Genomic DNA, 14,332 nt, shown 5'->3' on the forward strand with positions numbered 1-14,332 from the left:
TATTAGATTTTATATTGGCATCTGCCATTCTATGATGTGAGCTCCTAAATATTCTTTTCAGAAAGAGAATGCAATTAAATGACTTTAATATCGTGGACCTAAGTTAAAATAAAAAGCTGATTTTAAGGTTTCAAAATTGTAGTGACCTCTCTGCTTTCAGAATCATTCTAATGTATTTCTTCCCTCATCTGTTCCTTGTGAGACTTAAAATTAATTCCTCTCTTTAAAATTGGTGTTTAATTGATTGCTGTTTTGTGATGCTGTATTTGGCATCAAAAGTTAAGTTTTAATGAGAAGCATTCCCCTCTGAAGGTGACCACCAGCAGCTGCTCCCTGATGGATATCAGTGGTCCCAGCACAAGTTCTTGCCCGGTTGATCTCCAGAAAAGGCGTAGTGTGGCTTTACCCTGCTGGGAAGCTGAAGTCCACAACCACTCTTTCACTCCCCCTCTTCAAAGAAAAAGGGGGAGAAAATATGATGAAAAGGGCTCAAGGACTGAGATAAGGACAAGAAGATCACACAATAATTATTGTCATGGGCAAAACAGGCTCAGCATACAGAGATTAAAATAAGTTATTGCCTATTACTAACAGACAAGAGCAGTGAGAAACTACATGGGAACTAAAAACAACTTCCTCCTATATACTCCCTTTTACCTCCCTCCCCCCAAGCATTGCAGAGGAATGGGGAATGGGGACTTTGGTCAGTCCCTAACACTTCGTCTCTGCCGCTCCTTCTGAACTGACCCAGGAGGGGCTGCCCACAGGCAGCAGCTCTCCAAGAACTGCTCCCACATGGCTCCGTACCACAGGGTCCATCCCCCAGGAGCAAACTGCTCCAGCACGGGTCCCCCATGGGCGGCAGCTCCCCCCAGACCCCTGCTCCTGCGTGGGCTCCTCTCCACGGGCTGCAGCTCCGGCCCGGGGCCTGCTCCTGCAGGGGCTCTCCATGGGCCGCAGCCTCCTCCAGGCCACATCCACCTGCTCCCCCGGGGGCTCCTCCACAGGCTGCAGCGTGGAGATCTGCTCCGTGTGGGACCCATGGGCTGCAGGGGGACAGCCTGCTCCACTAGGGGCCTCTCCACAGGCCACAGGAGAACTTCAGCACTGGTGCCTGGAGCACCACCTCCTGCCCTCCTTCTGCACCGCCTTTGGGGTCTGCAGGGCTGTTTCTCACTCTTCTCCCAGCTGCTGTTGCACAGCAGTTTTCCCTTTCTTAAATCTGCTCTTGCAGAGGCCCACCCAGCGTTGCTCACTGGCTCGGCTCTGCCCAATGGCATGTCCCTTTTGGAGCCAGCTGGAGCTGGCTCTGATCTGACATAGGGCAGCTGCTGGGCTCTCATCACAGAGGTCATCCCGGCAGCCCCCTGCAAACAAAACCTTGCAACGTAAACCCAGTGCACCTAGATGGGAAATAATGTAACCTGACTGTGATGGCTTTTAAAATAAGAAAGACAAGGTCTGGTCATTTTGTCTGTGTTTAGATGAATATTAAAGTAGTTGGTGCAAAATGATACATTAGGTATAGCAGGAAAACTGAAAATTTCCAGCATTGTCCCTGTACTTGGATGTCCCAGTCTGTACCTTTTTATTTAAAACACTAAAGACTAGGAAAGAAAGTAAATCTTTAACTCATACATACTGGGAGAGTCTTTCAACCTTTGCACTTCTGGGAAAGAGACGGAAACCATAACCACTTTTTACAAAGCAATCTGTATTTGCTTGCATTCTATATAAATTAAGAAGGCAATAGCTCTGCTGTTTACAATGAACATAATTAATAATAAATATGTATTATTATTTTACATTAAGTACATTTCTTTTGTTTTCCTTTTTGTTTTAATAAACATAATTTTAATGCCTTGCCTTCCTTTTCTGCACAGCTGAAGTGGGGAAAAAAAAAAACAAAACTCATTTCCCAACCCCCCATTTACCATCCTAACAGAGCAATTTGGTAAGCCTGTAGAAGGGAAGATATTGACAGGGGTGTAATCATTAAGAGAGCAATCAGACGAAATAGGAATGCTTTAATCTAACACTATCAATCTTTTTATGGTTTCATTTATGAGAATGGATTTCAGAACAAGAATTCAAAGCATGAACTAAAAAAAAAAAAAAAAAAAAAAGTTCATTTTGTGAAGTAACTAGCAGTTATCACATATTCATCACTGAAATATTTACAGGATTAAAGTGTCTCTTTTGAGGGCAGTAAGAAGACTGGGGGGAATACTTTGGCAAAAGCTTATCAACAGTCTCCAAACTCTCTTTAAGTGCTAGCGTAACATAAAACTTCAAAATTTGCCAAACATTTTCATGAAAGAAAGAACACTGTTCAAAGATAGGAAGCATTAATAAAATGAGTGAATATATTTAGTAATCTGAAGACTGGTTGTTCACAAGGAGATGTAAGAGGAGGAGAAGTCTTACGTATCCAAACTTTAGTTCCCAAATATATGAAGGCCTGAAGCTTGAAGAAGTGCTAGAACAATGCTTAAAGGTTTTCTCAATGCCAGATAAATTTGTAAGCTGGAACATATTGTTTTATAAGAATGGTTTACTAAAGTCTGGAATGTTTTAAAGTCAGTGCAACAGATAAGTAAAACATTCATTTAAGATGTTACTATCCAGCAGGAAATGTAGTTGCTTCTCAGAAACAACAAATTGGGGAAAAAAAAAAAAAAAAATGTCATATTTTTAGCTACTGAGGTAGCAAAACTCAGATGAAATCTCAAATTTAACAAATCAGCTAGAGAACTGTGGTGCCCAAAGGTATCCAAATGGCTGATTTCTGGAAAAAGAGCAACAGAAAGAATGCTGTCCTGGCATCTAAACACGCTGTCCTGGCATCTAATCATGCTGTCCTGGCATCTAAACATGCTGTCCTGGCATCTAAACACACTGTCCTTCCCTGTCCCAGTGTAGTGGGTGCCCCATTACTTCATCATCTCACAGCCATAGGATCACTAGAGGAGATGCAGGTAGGATTATTTGATGAATATTCCTTGGGAAAAATAAAGGGATAAGGGAAAGAGGAGGTCTTGGGAAGAATATATATATATATATATTATATATATAAATATATATATATATATATTTATATATATATATATACTATATATATATACTTTATATATATATATATATAAACTCTTTTTGTAAGAGTGTTTGTTACCAGTAAGCTTCAGGCAGTAGTGGGAGGAGGAAAGGATGGCAAGACTGTGCAACATGTCAGGGACCCTGGAACCTGGCACCCCCAGAGCTAGCCATGGCTAACCACCCAAGACTGTAGATAAACTTGAGGCAATTTCCATTGCAGGAAGACCAGAGAATCAAATATATACAGCAAATAGTCTGAAAATACTGAGAGTCCCTCTAACAAGCAATTTGCACAGCAAAGATAGGAATACATACTCAACAGCTTATGAGAGTGAAATACAGAAAGAGTCTTGAAGGCAGTATGCACTGAGACAAAGGGAAAGTCCAAACCAAGAGCTGAAGAATAACAGTTAAAGGTGTGTTTATATATGCACCCACACCTTCACTGTAACTGATCCAAAAAAAAAAAAAAAAAAAAAAAAAGCTGTTGCTAGGCACTGAGACATTATTTCTCTGTGTTTCCCACTGTCCAAAGATGTTGAACCCAGGAAGTTGATTTGACAAAGATAAAAATCAAACCAATGGGTTCGTCACACATTACCATGTCAACATGCAGGATCAGGTTTTATACCTGTGGGAATGAAAAAGAATTGTGTATTTCTTGGTTTAATTACTTGAGGACATATCTGAAACTCATATAAATGTACTCTATTCCACCTGAAGATCAGACATTTCATACAGAATAATTTCATTTCATTTTGCAAATTTTTGGAATATGTTCTTTTGACTCACCATTTAATTAATTTTATAGCAGAAAAGGGGATTTGGAGAGAAGTAGTACTTCAGTGAAAAAATCAAGTTTTACAAACTATTTCAACAAACTAATGCTATCAGCTTGTATTGATTGCCTAATGCCACCTGATGTTACAACAGACTCTATGGATCATATATTTAACTGTTATATTTTTTATTACCACTGTATGACAACTGTTTACATGCATATGAGGGTGTAGCTGTCTGGATGTTCCTGTGCTCTGTGTATTTTGTGACTTTCGGGAAGGGAGGGTAAATGGATTGATAAACCTTTCTAGTCACTGAAAAGGGAAAACAACAACAAAAACAGAACTCTCCAAAAATTCAAAGGATTTTGTGCCCTTTTTATGACTGGTTAACAAAGATTTGTTTTTACTCCTTGAAGATAATAATGGCCAAAATAAACATTTGTAGGGAGCTTTGGCTAGTAGTCTGGGAATAATTTACATTGTCATCTAACAACGTGACTGCTCATGAACCAGAGCTGATTTAAAACCAGCTAGCTCAGACACCAGTACCTTTGCAATATGGCCATGCAATTGCTCATATGGATGAGCAATTCTAATGTAGGAGATGTAGTAGAACTTTTTTTTTTTTTTTTTTTTTTTTTTTTTTGAGTTTCCCTAATGCTTTCACTGGGCCACATTTTTCTTTCAAACAGCCAGATAAAGACCTCATTATACATCTGGAATTGAGAAGAAATATATGTTTTGCTATGTACATATTTTCTGTGAATGCTAGAGATGGAAACAGTCTAACATATAAATTCAATGAACATTTCTCTCCAGAAATTAACCCTTTCACAAACCCTTCATTTTGAAAGGTAGGGAAAATTACTTACTACAGCCCTAATGGAAGCCAGAAAGTGGAACTGCATAGTTCAAAAGAGAAAGAGGAACTTCTAATAACTTTCTAAGTACATCTAAGAACTTGTAGATAAAAATATTCTTTCTAAAATTAGTTGATGCAACCAGAATTTGTGGCTAACTTTAATAAATATTAAACATATAAAATCATAGAAATCATATGCACACACATATATACACACACAAAAGATATACATTAAAATAGTGATATATATTGTTGATCAAGATATTCAGAAAAGTAAAGGTCAAGGTGTAATGGTAAATAAATGAATTAACTGAATAATTATATTTTTAGAAAAGGTCAGCATGGGTCCTGCAAAACCTACAGGTACACATCACTTTGGATTATTAGTATATTTTCATATCTGGAGTATAGGTTTAGGAATGCATTTATGGAAATCAGTGTGTCAACTCTGCCTATGTTAGTACAAGATTTTTTTTCTAAAAATCACATTAAAAATACCTAACTTTTGTCACTAAAGTTTGAAAATTTAGCCTTAAACCTATTAGAAGAGCTCAATAAATGCATACAAAAAGCATTTTTAATAACTTTTTGCTTTTTGCAATATTCAAGAAAAATGTTTATGTATGTATATTCAGGTATTAATGTCAAAAACTGTAGAAGTGGCTTGACAAAACAATCTTATAGGGATAGAAGTTCCAGTACACTTAAAAATAGTTGCAAAGACAAGCTTCTTAGAAAAACATTTTTTTTCTCCAGAGATATTGCCGAAATTGCTACTATGTACTGTCACACACAGAGAAGAATAGTACAATTGCTTAAATAAGAAATTATGCAGTCTTAAGCCTACAATGTTTTCCAGGTCTGGAATGTTTCCAATTAGGAGCCAATGAATATAGGTTTCCATGGTGATTAGCTAAAATATGGAATGAACTTCATTTCATGATAATTGCTACATCTTCACAGCTGAAGTGCATCTTTTGGTTTCAGTCAAAGATTTTCAGGCCCTAATCACAGCTCTGGATCTGAATCAAACCTATAATACAGGGGTAATTTTTTTTTTTTTTTTTTTTTGGTGGAGGCAGAAGAGTTTGCTGGAGACTGGATGTGATATTTGTTAACTCATTTAATTCCTTTGGCTTCTGTTTGGTTCTTTGTGTAATATCTAAAGTATAAGTACGTACTCCACTTTTTTTCCACTTTTTTTTTTTAGCCTTTTTTTTTTTTTTTTTGGAAAAAGAGACAAAAAGAGAGAAAAGCTTTAATAGAAAATCCTTTACAACACTCGTGAAAAGCAGGCAGTACTTTGATTATCTGCCAGTAACACAGAGCTGTATGTTCCTGTTACATTTTTCTCAAAGCTTATATGTATGCTACAGTAATTGGATTTCACTATAGTTCTTTCATACCCTATACTTCTGTACATTTTACATCACAATGCCAGCAAAAAGTAACAGCTTACTCTTTCACAATTTTATGGCATTGTGAATGTGTGCAGCAATTAGACTGTAATAATAGGATGTCAAATGCTTCTTTAATACAATTCTGAAAACCATCTTTTCTTGGTAGAATGAATGACTATTTACAAATCCATTTATCTTATAAATTCTGGTTGAAATTGAGGAGAAAGACTGACCTGCTCAATTAGTCTGGTTCAAAATTAAAAGGTTCTTCCTTTGGTGAAGGAAGTCAAAACATTAGATTAGATCAAATCAAGTTTTGGACAAAATCTCTTACTTTTTGCATTGGTCTCTGAGCTGACCGTACAGGAAGAAAAAGAAAAAAAATGTATTTCTTTCAACTTCTAAAAATTCTTCCCTAACCACATCTTTGATGAATTAATATCAAGAAATCCTTCAGTGACCATTGATTTTCATTCTGAATCTAATTTCTGTAGACAAAGACAGGTGGAAGAGCCACAGACTTCACCCCGGGGAAGTCAGATATGGACTCTGGGGTGTTTCTTGAGAAGGACATTGCCATCAATTCCATGGCTCCTGTGGCCCAGGCTCTTGGTCAGTGTGCTCTAAAATGGAAATATCATGGCTATATGTGAATACTTGTGAATACCATGTTTGTTTGTTTTTTTGTTTGTTTTGTTTTTCTGCCATTGTGGGGTGAATTTTGTCCACACATTAGGAAACTAAAGATATATTGAAAGATAGAATGGATTTCACAGGCTTTTTAAAATCGGAAGCATACATCATTCACTAAAGGATTAAGTTTTAATATATATAATATGTTTTTGTATTACCTGTGTGGAAATTTCTGACATTTTTTACACACAGCCCCATCTCCCACTGTGTCATCCCTCCCCGCTCTCCCCCCCCCCCCCCCCCGCCCCCCCATGGCAATATAAATACTACACTTGTGACTATTATTAGTATTGCTTTATAGTATTGCTTTAGTCCTTCTAAATTTCTGGTTGCACTTGTGGTGGTTTTACAATGCTAGGCAGCTGAATACCACAATGACTCTCTCATTTCCCCTCCTCAGATGAGGAGGGGAAGAAGTAAAGGAAAGAACAACTCACGGGTTGAGATAAGGATAATTTAATTAAAGATAAAAAAATTTATTAAGGAAATATTATTATTAATTAAGCAATTCAACTAAAGGGAAAAAAGGGATAGGGGAAGAGGGAGGGGGAAAGGGAAAAAATAAAACAAGTAAAGGCTATGTGGAAGTGCAGAGGAAAGAAATTACTCTCTACTTCCCACAAATGAGCGATGCTTGACCACGTCCTTGAAGCAGGGCCTCAACGCACATAGCCGGTGTTCGGGAGGAGGACAGACGTTTTCTCAACGAGAGCCCACCCCTCCCCTCTTCTTCCTTTTTCCACCTTTTATTGCTGAGTGTGACATCATATGGTATGGAATATCCCTTTGATTGGTTTAGGTCAGCTGCCCTGGTGATGTTTCTTTCTCACTTTTTGCCCACCCCCTAGGAGGGTTAGAGAGAGTCCTGATGCTGTGCCAGCACTTCTCAGCAGCAGACACAACACCGGTGTGATACCACTGCTGTTCTAGCTCCAAGTGCAGAGCGCAGCACTGTATGGGCTGCTGCAGGGAGAGTTAACATCCCAGCCAGACCCAGTACAGCACTATAAAGTAAATTTCTTATTAGAATAATTTACAAAGAGTCTACTACTCATATTAATTCACCTGAGTCATTTAGTCATTTGCATACAAGGGTCAGCAAATGCTGGAATCCAGAAGCAGTAGCATACTGCATTTTTCAGTAGGTAGGTCAATTTTTCAAGTGATATCTAGCTAAATCTGGCTTCAAGAAGTCTTCCCTCCCTTGTGTTAAAGAGGCCTTTAAAAATAAGAAAATAAAATTCTCGACTGCATCACTCTATCCTTTCTCTTCCTTTTTTTTTCTGTCCCTGATATATATATATATATATATATATAAAAGAATATTATTACTCTAGAATGAAAGGACCTTTTCACAGAGTTGGAAGATTATATTAGATTATATTAGGAAGATTATGGAAGATTATATTATGGAAGATTATATTAGTCTAGACTGTTTCAAACAATAGCATTTTTGCAGGCTGAAAGACAACAAAAGTGTTGCAGTTGAAACCACAATGTGCAATTTTTGGAGCAAGCTACTAGTACCCATTTATCTATGACGAATGTGTCACAATGATCTGTAAAAGGATGCACTAATGAAATAACAGCTCTCTTAATCACTTGATTAAAGTTTCAGTAGAGTTGTATGCAAGAGGTTGTGAGCCAAATTAACATCTGGCACGTTGTAAGAATAGAAAAAGAATAACTGAAGCTAAGTGGGTGTCTTTGCAACAGGAAATTATGTTCCTCCTGTGATTATTTAAAATTATTTTCTGAATATTTTTGAATTGTTTTTCTTTAAAATTACAAAGGAAAGTAAGCATGCGTTTTGAGGAAAAACAGAAATGGAAATCATTTATGAGTGGATTTGATCCTGTGACAAGATTAATATGGTGATAAAACATCAAATCCACCTAACTCTTTGAACCATGTCTGATAAAAAAAATTCTTAAATGTTAATTGAAGAGTAAAGACATGATCATCAGAATAACTAGTGTGATAGCCTGGGACCAAAGAAATCTGGTTTATGTTCCAAATACAGCTGTTTAGTAACTAAAGGTAAATATATATTCCTCTCTGTGTTTCTCATGCCTAAAAAGGCAATCTATAATGTTGTCTCATGTCACGGAGTTTAGAGAAACACCAATGAAAAGTGAACTGCAAAAGATGTAAATTATGGTCAACATCTGCATATTATCTACACTTTATTTTTGTTAGTCATAAATGTTCAGTGTTACGCATTGGCTAAGAACATGAAGTGTCTTCATATGTTGTATACAGCTATATAGAAGCATTGTTCCTGGGTGGATTTCTGCTAGAAAAATGCAATGTTAGAGTAGGAAGAACTATTCTTTTCTGTCAACTTCACTGAAAGAAAAGACTTCAAGCAAATAAGTAGGGCTATCTTTCATACTTCTGTGCATAAGATGCAAGTTAAAAAATGATAACAGGACCACTGGACCCTGTCAAACATTGTCTCTGAAAGCTACTAAGACTGTATGTTAATTAGGATATGTCAAGTTTGATCATACATGGGAAGCTGTGCCTCTAAGGAGTTTCAGTTTGTCATGATGTCTTCCCAGTGTGTATTTGTGGTTGCCTTACATTATTATTTAAATTGAGAGCATTGAATTTGAGTGTGGAAATACACATGGATGAAAAGTACTAAAACATATTTTGTATATAAAATCCTCCCTGAAATCAGCTTCTCTAATGGCAAACGTTTCTTATTCCTTCCCAATTACTAAAACCGTTTACCTCCTCCTATCATTTTTTAAAAATAACTTGATTGAAACCTCACTAATTTTTCTTGATTCAAGAAATCTCAAAGCTTATAGAGAGCTTGGTGAGTTACTGCTTAACACATTTTTAATCTATATGCTTTCTGGCCATCACACAATGTTCTTTTGTAATCTGGGTACAAAATGTAAACACTAATGGAAACATGATTATTATTTATAGAGTTCTGGTATTCTCATAAATATGATTCATTTTTTTACATTTCATATGAAAGAAAGTGTGAGATTTTCCGTAATTTCAACTCTATTTCATGTTTTGTTAGAAAACAAAAAAAAACAACAACAAATGCAAATGTTCAGAAAATTTTTCTCCATTAAATTAAGTGTTCAAATCCCCATCTGAAATTCTGCTCATTTTGCAGAGGGATCTAATGGAAATTGTCAGAAGTGCATCCCTTAAGATCTGCACAGTGATAACACAGAAAATGAATGTGAAAATCTGTTGTAAGAATTTACTGTGATTCTATTTATATCTTGGATTGAAAACTGCTGGGAAGGTCTGAGAGAATTATTTATCATGGAATAATCAAACTCTCTGTTGTTTGACATTGCTTAATTATCCCCCCCACCTTTTTAACCTTTTTTTTTTTTTTTGGGATATTTAAATTTAAGGGAATTTCCTAATATATATATATATATATATATATATATATTTCTTTTGTTTGACATTTCCATTTTATTTTCAAGATTTTAATCTGTTTTGCTTTTCATTTTTCTGGGTTTCATTTAACATTGATTGCTTATGAGAAGGGTTAATACATGAATATATAGGACAGCCTAATATAATGATGACAAATACGACATATTCCATATTGTGAACATTATTTCTTTTATGCATAAAAAACATCAAGATCATTAAGAAAAAAACAAGAAAGAAAAATAGATCTTTGCTATTTAGCATGAGTTTATCCCCACTTGGTCCACTTTTTTGACGCAGAGTGTGAGGCTGGTCATGTATTAAGGCTGTGAAAATTCAAGGTCCACAATGAAGATAATTTCTGTGACTCAGTAACTAAGCAAAACAGTCTAGACAAGCTGCCTACAATCTTTACAGCAATCCAGATGGGGACAGAGGCAAACAGCGCATCACAGGTACATGATTGATCTGGGCCATCAACAGCTGCTGATGGCTAATAATGACCATTTTGACCAAACTCCATCTCTACCAACAAACCCTTTGTGCTAGCACATTGTGAAATAGTGTTTGCAAGGAGGAGAAATTGTGAGTGATTCTCTCTGCATCAGAAGAAGCATGAACCAAGGGAGGCTCTGGGGAGACCTTATAGTGGCCTTCCAGTGCCTAAAGGTGGCCTACAGAAAAGCTGGGGAGTGACTCTGTCAGGGAGAGTCATAGGACAACGAGTAATGGTTTTAATCCAAAGAAAGGGAGATTTAGATTGGATATTCAGATATGAGGGTGGTGAGGCAGTGGAACAGGCTGCCCAGAGAAGTTGTGGATGCCCCATCCCTGGAAGTGTTTCAGGCCAGATTGGATGGGGCTTTCAGCAACTTGGTTTAGTGGAAGGTGTCCCTGCCCATGGCAAGGGGGTTGGAACTGGATGATCTTTAAGGTCCCCTCCAATCCAAACCATTCAATGATTCTATGAATCTGCTATCCATTGCAAGAGAAGAAATTTAGTCAGTTACTTAAGGCTAACATTTCTTTGATATTCCAGTTTTAAGCAGCGAATGAAAAATACATAGAACTTTGATCTAACCTGGAAGAAGTGTTCAGTGTTGAAATATTCTCAGTCTGGAGCACTGAAAAGACCTAATAGAAAAATTTGTCTCATTGATAGCAAAATATTCATCTTTTTTTTTTTCATGTTTTAACTTTTTCTTAGACTAATTCTTTTCCTTTGAAATGTAAGGACAGGGCTCTTCTGGACTAGAATCTATAGCTATTAATGAACAATTAATAGATAATTAATAGATCATTAATAGATATTAATATTAATTAATTAATATTAATTAATAGATAATTAATAGATCAACCTTAATCTTGGCATGAAATAGCAAAATAACATTGTTCTGATGTGCTTATTTAATATTTCATGTGAAAAAAAAAATCTATTTTATATCTGCGTTGTGTATTCAAAAAACAATCCAAAACATTTCCAAGATGCCAGACTCAAATACATATCTAATATATTTTAGTGAATGCTTGGTAAGATATTTCATATTCTTTGCTGCCTATGTAGTGTATCACAGAAATCTCTTAATGGAGTAGCCATATCCTTGAAGAACATGAAAAATCAGGGTGCTTTAAGTTCTACAGAGCTTTTGTTTGTTTGTTTGTTTGTTTGTTTTGTTTGATTTTGTTTTGTTTTTCATGTCAGCCATTGCATTTTGTTCTTCTAGCTACTTAGAACTGAACATCTGGTAGTCACTAACACATGAAAAATGAATTTCTTCTTACTCCAGCTGTTATGTTCTTTTACTAGAAAATCTAAAAATATAAGAAAAGCCCAGTAGAAATACAATTTGTTGTCTAACTAGGGATGCAACAGGACTGACTTTAAAAATAACATTTGGCATATACTGTATTTGAGGCACTGTAAACACTTCACCTATAAACCAACCCTAGCAAGTTCTAGCCCATCTTTCCTAGCCAGTGTTCACTGAACCTCTGGTTTGAGCAGTGACCTGTCAGGAGGCAGCTAAAAACTAATCCGTTGCATTCAAACTTTCCTCTTTTCATTCCATTTAAGATTTATTTTTTATTTTTTTACCAGTAGCAAACAAATTTCAAATGGTTCCTCTAATAAAAGTGCAGATGCAGGGGATATAGCAACTTCCCTCCAGAATGAATTCCCATTGCTCCATTTTCACATTTCCTTTTGATATTTCCACTGTTCTTGATATCTGCACTTCACTAAAATCTGACTACAATACCTTAAGAAATTGGGTTTATCTAGAGACATTCCAAGCAATAAATGCCATGAAGTGTGTGTGATGGTGCTGCTGCTTTACTTTCTCTAATGATTAGAAAGTGTGATGCCAATCCTGATACATTGAAATAAATGATTTCTAACCTCTTTGAAGTCTTTCTTTACATCCACAGAAGTCTGGTTGTGGAGTGCAGCTTGATGATGTGCTCTACATCTCTAAACTTTAATGAGGTCAGGAAAAGTCTATTCCTCTTAATCTGTAACTAACTTCTGTTAAGGTAAAGTAAAAACTAATGCATGCCATTTGAAAATGATTGATCCACTGCAGTTAGAGAGCAATATCACCCCTTGCTAGGGAGAAACATTTGGGAGAAAGCATCCACAAGCACCTTTCACAGTTTTTTGCTTGTTAGTTGAATAAGGTTACACTAAAAAAAAAAAAAAAACGTTAGTCATATATTATCTATAAATTCACACAGATTCTGACCACCAAAGACCAATGTGAATAGTGGGTAGGAGGAGAACCCTGTGATTTAGTCTTTAGACATTGAAAATTAGTAGAATTGTTTATATTCAGTTCTCAGATATCCCAAGACATTTTCATCCAAGTGGTCTGTGCATATTTAAAGAAGAGACAGAAAGACCGATTACATATTTTTTATTTTGGACAAAATATCAGCAGAAGTAAATCAATTCATGAGCTCATTCTACCTTTGTGCAAAGAAAAGCATGTCAAGATGAAATCTTCAGCAATTTCCAAAACAGGCAAACTACCAAAATACTTAGTACAAATTTAAAAAGGAACTTTGTCAGTATCAGTATGCTCAGAGTAATAAGAATGATTTGATTCGTGGCTAACCTATGTACTTAGGGATCTGCAGTTCTGAGAGAAGGCTTTAAATTCAGCACAAAGCCATGTGAGTATTTTTGGAGGGAATTTTTCTATTTATCACAATTATCATGATTTTTTTCCTTTTTTCCCTCTTTCCAAGCAAGTGTTCGATGGCACAGATTAGTGATATCAATATGTTAACAGCACTCATCCACATTAAAGTTATAAAATGGTACTATTCAGCTCTTTACAAGGAAAGCAGTAGATTCATAAGTTCCTTTGGTCCTGATATGCAAAGTGTTAAATGTTTCATTGCTAGACTGTATTTAACTCTTTGTGATAGAAGACCACCATGGCTTTGGACAGATGACTAGTGATGTTATAGCAAGATTTTTGTATGGAATTTTCTTGCTAGTCCCCATCACTGACCAGTGCTCCAGCACTTGATGCAGAATTCTAAATCATTCCTTCTAATGTAAATTTTCATTTATCCATCTTTTTTTATTTGTATTTCAATCTCCACTTCAGGCTCAAATTTCAAATATTGAGGTGTTCATATCTTGCATTCTGAGTTTTGTTCCTTAAGGAGCTATGACAGCGAACACTGAGGTGAATATGCTGAATTTCTAAAATTAAAAGAGTAGAAACGCTGATGCATCTGTCTCATAAATTAGGCAAGTTATCAAATCACCTAGAAGCTGGCAAGTGTGAAAAGATGGTGAAGGTCTCAAAGGACATATGGGATTACTGAGTCCATCATTTTCTTTGTGAAAAAGAGACAACCATGGAAACTGGAGGAACTGGTATTTTGTGGCTTGTGAACTTGGCCCTTGCTTGTATTCAGCCTTAACAGTCTCTGACTGTTATTAGAGATTCTGCAGATTCTGAAGAAACTATGGTCTCTTTATGAGAACACTGTAACAATAAAGACATCTGCAGCGGAGCTGCCAGCTCTTATCTGGTGCTGTTCTCATCCAGAAAGAAGCGATATGTCAG

Source organism: Oxyura jamaicensis, chromosome 3 (genome assembly GCF_011077185.1).
Source record: "Oxyura jamaicensis isolate SHBP4307 breed ruddy duck chromosome 3, BPBGC_Ojam_1.0, whole genome shotgun sequence".
Lineage (NCBI taxonomy): Eukaryota > Metazoa > Chordata > Aves > Anseriformes > Anatidae > Oxyura > Oxyura jamaicensis.